Below are 7305 nucleotides of genomic sequence, written 5' to 3'. Positions count from 1 at the left end.
ACGTAAACAGTATATAATATATTCCGACTCTCTTTCTTGTCTTCAGGCTATAAAAAATATTTCTTGTAAACATCCACTTTTAATTGAAATTATTGAACTGTATAATACTCTTGCTACTGGCCAATACGACATCGTCTTTTGTTGGTTACCCAGCCACGTCGGCATTTCTGGGAATGTGATGGCCGATCTTGCTGCCAAAGCAGCACTCAACAAATCTGTTACACCACTTCTTCTTCCATATTCTGATTACAAAGCTTGCATTAGAACATATATCCGTGATCTGATGCAGAAGAAGTGGGACACTCAAGTAGGTATCAATAAATTACATGAAATAAAACCGTATGTTGGCTACACCTACTTGGGTTGCCAGTCCAGATTTGAGGAGGTCATCATGCGACGATGTCGCATTGGCCACACAAGATATACATATAAATATTTGCTCAAAGGTGAGGATCCTCCGTTTTGTATCCCTTGTGATGGAAGAATCACAGTCAAGCATATCCTGCTTGACTGTGTTGAGTATTCCATACAAGGGATCAGTATTTTAATTCAAGAACTCTGAAGGATCTTTTTAATAACACAAGCTCTCATTTAATCATTGCATTTTTAAAAGAATTAGATTTATTGACTGAATTGTAAATAGATAAATATTTTATTATTGGAAGTTTAAATTCATAACTGTGCTTGTTAGTGGCTGTATCTTCAAAGGGGGTTGAAGTACTGTAAAACTATTGTCCTCCCGAGAGGGTACGTAAGTCCACAAACATTCAAAGTAAATTCAAACTTTCCACGTTTTTAATCGTAGCATAAGTGTCTTCTTATTTGCATGGCTAGATTTCCCACATTGCTGACGGCTGAGAGGATGATGTAAATCCAGCTAGGGTCCATGCAGGTAGCAAAGGTACTGTGAGTCCCCATGGTCCTTAGTATGGTGATCTACCTTCAGTTGTTAGCGATCTATAGCCCATTTTTATGTTGTATTGTCCTCTATAGACAAATTGTTTTAGGTATAGTTACTAGTTTTATATTCTCATCTGTGATATTCCAGTTGTTTTACTGTCCTTCGTTGACAGGTTTTATAATAGATATATATTTCATTTCAGTATTAAATGTTCTCGTCACGATATGGCTGAGATATTGCCGATGTGACATTAAATATTAACTCACTCACTCACTTTAAGACCACGCCTGCTCTGTAGGATTTGCACAATCCGTAGTGACATTTCACTCCAGTACCACATACGGAACATGAGTAGTTCACCATGCCCCTTTGGACAGACATCATGTGTGTGCTGCAATACTTGGTCTTGCATGGTCTGTCACACGTCTTAGCTTTTCCCTAGTGTACGTATTTGCAACGATTCGGAGCGGATCTCACCTTTGTTGAATGCTATCACAGTCCATGAATTAGACAAACGTTTATCTAAGTGCGATCAGCTCCATATCATTGAAAAAACTCCTTTGCGAACAATACATATTCCATAGGCCTTTTTGTAGTGACATGTCATTTAGGATGGTGCAGGTCCCAAGGAACAGACATGATCTGAAACTAAATTATTTACAATAAGAAACTAAACATCCAGAACAATTCTTTTTTTAAAAAATGGGTGAACACGCCGGGTCGTTCTGCCATCATTGTTGCATCTAATTTCATACCTATTGGCCTGAAATTAACTCTGTAACATACCCTAGAGGGGACTTTACTCGTACCACCACCCTATAAACTACTGATGAGGGTCTATAAATAATCAAGGTTTGGCCAGACAATCCAGTGATCAACATCATTAGCATCAATCCGTGCAGTAGGTGTAGTGACACATATGTCCACCAAGTCAGCCAGCCTCACCAGCTAACATTACAGTGTGTAAATCATAAAATGCTGAACAAATGATCGTCACGAGTGATTATAATCAGACACAGTTATCCCTGAAACATAAGACTGAATTGTGATTGATATCAACATTGTTCATACGGTCTATCCAGTACCTTGTCCTATTTGTAACAGGGTCTCGTGATGATGTTGGTGTTTCTCTGCTATCAGTCATATATTGAACGATTGCGTTGCAGAGTACAACTTCTGGTAGATAATATGTACGTTATCAACACCTTTTCACAATTTACCATTTCTTGACTATTTGTTACAAGGAAGTAGGGCAAAGAATGGAAGAGTCAGGTGTGCGAGAAAGGGAGGAGACGGCACGGGTCAAAGAATCAATAACTTTGTCAGCGCTTGTGCACGTGCTCCTCGCACACCTGGCTGTCCCTCTCTCTGCATTCGTATCTCGTAACAAACAGTGAACTATGTGAATATTTTAATGATAGTTTGTAGAAGAAACTATTTTGCTATATTTAGGGCATAACTTCTGCAAAAAGCTCACAGAGTCGGTCCGATGTTTTGATTATGAGTTATAGAGTATGCCCTGTTTATTAGGTTTGGGGTTATAGTGCAATTAGTCGATCCGTCTTGAACCAGGCGGACTTTAATATCCGGGTTAAAATTCGTCTTCAGCAAACTAGGGTTATTGTAAGAGCCAACTAACTGAATCGGGTGGTCAGGATCACTGACTGAGTTGACACAGGTATCCCAGCTGCGTGGACCGATGCCACTGATACCATACATTGGATAGTCTGGTCCAGGCTCGTTTATAAACACACCGCAGTCTTGTAGCTGGAAAGCTTCATTAAACAACAAACAAACAAACAAATACATTTACATCTTCATTCCTAATAAAACATGTAGTGTCATTGGGTTACTTGAATTAACTGTGAATGTTCATTTACTAAACGAAACAATGACATTATACATTAAAGGGCTACAAGAGAATGTTACTTCAAACCAATAAACCAAAAAACCCAAGGAATCGGTGTGATGCTTGTAGGTACGCCAATTGTTGTGTTTAGGCGTAACCAAGGAAAATGTTTTCTTTCCACATACGCCAAATTGTTTTCTCATACAGGAGACACTTTAACTCGGTTAAACATTCGTAAACATTCAAATTGTTGTCAATTTTGTAATGTCAAGAGAGAGACCTTTTCATGTTTGTATTTCCCCTACATTATTAAGGTTTTCTTGCCCATTGGGAAATCAGGTTGAATCATTTGCTGTAATAACTGTCACGAATTTCTATTTTCCTGAATTAGAAAATAAACATGATTTATGATCAAGGGAGAATATTCTTGTCCACGGGTGAGACGTAATTTAATGTTATTTATTTTATCTTCTTTCATACATATCCATGGAAATAACATCTTGACTTATCTACAGATAGATGTTTGTACGAATCTGACCAAAGCGCTGAAAAGTCTCCTGCAAATGACGCTCCAAGAAGTTAAATGAGGTTTTCATATTTTTTTCAAAACTGAGGTTTTGCGAAGTTCAAGATATACACCCATCCTGATTTTAGTCAATAACTAAAGAAAAGATTCCATTCTAAGAGTCGAAATACTTACAGAACAACAATTTTCAAACAATCCTGAAACTAACACGTGGTGCGATGACCATCTGAACAACGTATATTCCTACTGGACATGTCTTGTAGTGGTGGTGTTCTGATTAACTGAAATAATCGAAGATTGGTCGCAGTGACTAAATGAACAAGCAATCGATCACATTTTCTCATGATCGAACACGAGCGATTTTGGAACTGCTGTTTTAGTCCTTGAATCACTATGCCATAGAACGTATCTTCGAAGTTGTCAGTTTCTGGAAACGTGTATAATTCTTAGAAAACTCAATTCACTCACTGAAAAAACCCGACTAAATATTTCTTGAAGACTCCCGGAAGTTTATGTTCATGATATATTGCTCATCAGTTTAAAGAAGTACGTTGCATCATGTTGTACATATCTGCAATAACAACCTGGATAGGAAAATCTGAAAACTTATGCTATTCATTTTTTGTGGTTGTTCTTTTGTGATGAAGTAATCACCAATTGCGAAGTTTCAACCATTTCCCACCACTATTGTCTTTGTTAAGTGCTACATCGCTGCATAACTTGCAGTGACAACGTGTAGCATACTATTTCAAAAACAGCACAGATCCCAAAGACGCTGTTACCTGTGTCGCATGCAACTGGTATATCGCGAGATTCCCATGTACGGCTCGACAATATGGGTTCGTTCAATGGAAAAGAAGCGGTGGGTTTAATGACAGCTCACGTGTAACAGTCACCAAAAATGAAGACATTTTTGTCGAGAGTTTTAGGTGGTACTTTGTTGGAGCATTTAACATGCTTTTTAGAGAGCTTGACTTCCAAGGTCAGTGAAGACATTTTCCGTATGGACGAGTCAAATTTTGACATCGTGTTTCATTCACGATATGGCTAAAATATTGCCAATGCGACTTTAAATCTTAACTCACTCACACACCGAGGTGGACACAGATCTGAGCGATTTGATTTGGGGAGAGCCTGCGCCTTGTAGGAAGTAGACCAATCCTATGTCTTCCAACTTAGCAGCGACTAGTTGTATGAAATTTCACATTCTTACGACTTTGTAATTCTCACGTATCAACTGTCTTCCATGCTACACGTTCTTACTGCAAGTCGCACTATGAGAACGCACCATACGTAATTATATAAGCTGTACGAATTACCCGTGAAGAGACCCGTGAAGATCCCGGGGTATAATAGGCCTTCACCAACCCATGCTTGCTATAAAAGGCGACTATCCTTGTCGTAAGAGGCGACTAACGGGATCGGGTGGTAAGGCTCGATGACTTGATTGACACATGTCATCAGTTCCCAATGGCGCAGATCGATGCTCATGTTGTTGACCACGGGATTTTCCGGGCCAGACACGATTATTTACAGACCACCCCCATATAGCTGGGATATTGCTGAGTGCAATGTCATTCACTCACTACCCGTGAAGAGCATGGGTAGCTATGGTTTTCAGTAACCCAGACTTGGAATAGGCGATTAACGGGATGAAGGTGGTTGACATAACTGACACATGTCATCGTATGAATGCTGATTGCTGCGTGAAAGAACAAACCAGCCAGTCCTAAACCATTCACTATTAATTGTGGCTGGAACGCACCATGGTAAACTATTCTGTTTGTATTATTCTTAAAGTAAAGGAAAGACATTTTGTGAATGGTACAAGTACAGCTGTTCTCATACAGCACTGAGCTCATATAACACACCTTTTGCATATTTAATGTACTGTTTCTGCCTCATGTTGGTGTCGAGGACGATGACAAAAGCATATTATATATAATCAGTATAAATAGACAGCTCCATCACAATAAGTGGTGTCCATATCAAGGCGATGGCGATGGCAATACCAAGATAATATTACACATACTCAATGTAGATGACAGTAACTGTTAACCATACCAATTCCAAGTGAACATGATACATAATCAATATAGGACCCGTAGAGATCCGGGTTAGACGTGATCTTCAGTAACCCATGCTTGTCGTATGAGAATACTAACGAGGTTGGGCGGTCAGGCTCAGTGACTTGGTTGACTCACAGAAATTACCAATCCAGTTGAATGGTATCTGACAGAGGCGAGTACAATACTCTGTTTTACGCACCATACAATCGCATCATTTCAAGGTAGAATAGATTCAAATTTTATATTTTCTCTTCGTAGCTGCGCAGTAATGTACAACATAACGTTTATAAATGAGAGACGTCTCTTGCCTTCCTTATCACTACTCATCCCCAAGGTGATCCTCCACAAAATATGTTTCTGCCACATGTTTGCGTCACCAAGGTAGTAGTGAAACTGCTAACTAGACAAAATCACTAAAAATTGATTAAACACTCCATAAAGGTGCCATGTAAATATGGGGGATTTTGATTCTTGCAAGCATTAACATATATATTTGTGAGTTTGACGTCATCGTTATCGTTTGGTGGTTGTCGTCATCAGCAGATTGTTGTCGATATCGCTACACACTGGGGATCTGTACTTGTGTACCAATTTACGTTCAATGTTCTTCCATCGACCGGAACCAAAATTATTGAGTGTGTGTAGTAAGATGCAACCTGTGTGCTTGCATGTGACATTGCTGAGGCGATGTTCACTCTCAAGGGGAGACTACTCTTCTTCGCCAAAGTGAGAAACTGACACTTGGAATGTTACGGAATTTATGGATTTGCCAGTGGGAAATTTGAGTTGATTACATCCTGCATGTTATGAAGACATGGACTTAGCAATATCTTTGGCAATGGCGTATGTGCAGATAAACCGTTCCTGTACATGTCCGATTGAAAACACGTGTGCCACCATTTGCGCATGAACCCTCGCGAATGTTCCATGTTGTACATTGTGTCAAGTAGTGTGTCTTTGTTCCGATTGTCATCAGTGCATTCGATAACATTGGGATCACATGGTAGGTCGGAGATGGAGGTGGATCTTTATCGAAAGAATCAGCATTTGTATCAGTGAAAAATGCCATCTTCATCTATTTATCAAAGCAACCCGCGAAGCAAAGAATCTCCCAAATGAGAGCTACTGACGTTTTCGTGTCGGGTACGCTTGGTAAGACGATACATGACACTTTTCACATTTCTCCAGTAAAAGTACCAAAGTTGGACATTTGGAAGATTCGAAGGGAACAGCAGCTTTTATCTCTAACGAACATTTTTACATAATTGTTTACACATAGGAATTAGAAAATTACTAGTTTTGTGTTATAGTTATTCTAATTGCTCTTCATTTCATAAATATCTGTTCATGTTTGTAAACGTTGTTGTTTTTGGCACGAGTAACAGGTTCCTGTTCGATTGAAGCTCGAGTAGCTTATCAATGAATTTTAATCAGGAAAGTAGTCCGTCATTACCTCACCCTAGATCATCACCATGGAGTAGCCAATCACGGAATTAGAAATCCATGTAACACATATGGGTGTTACCAGTCTTCTCAAATGGGGTTTTTAGCCACAGGTGTGTAAGAAATAGCCACATCAGTGCCAGTCGTTGTTGACGGTGCCGTACCGGGCACTTAATTTATCCATTCCTTTAAGAGGGCGATGATTCTCCTTGTCAGTGTCTGTTTAACACAAAACACATCCCTCGCTGTATTGATACAGCCTTGATACATTAAACATATCTTATTGTTTCTACTTTTAAACATATTTTTATACTCATGTCATAATCGTTTCTAATCATGTCATAATCGTTTACAATCATGTTATAATCGTTTACAATCATGTTATAATCATGTCATAATCGTTTACAATCATGTTATAATCGTTTACAATCATGTTATAATCGTTCATAATCATGTCATAATCGTTTATAATCATGTCATAATCGTTTACAATCATGTCATAATCGTTTACAATCAT

The sequence above is a fragment of the Haliotis asinina genome, chromosome 4 (genome assembly GCF_037392515.1).
Source record: "Haliotis asinina isolate JCU_RB_2024 chromosome 4, JCU_Hal_asi_v2, whole genome shotgun sequence".
Lineage (NCBI taxonomy): Eukaryota > Metazoa > Mollusca > Gastropoda > Lepetellida > Haliotidae > Haliotis > Haliotis asinina.
Note: the sequence above shows the minus strand (reverse complement) of the source record.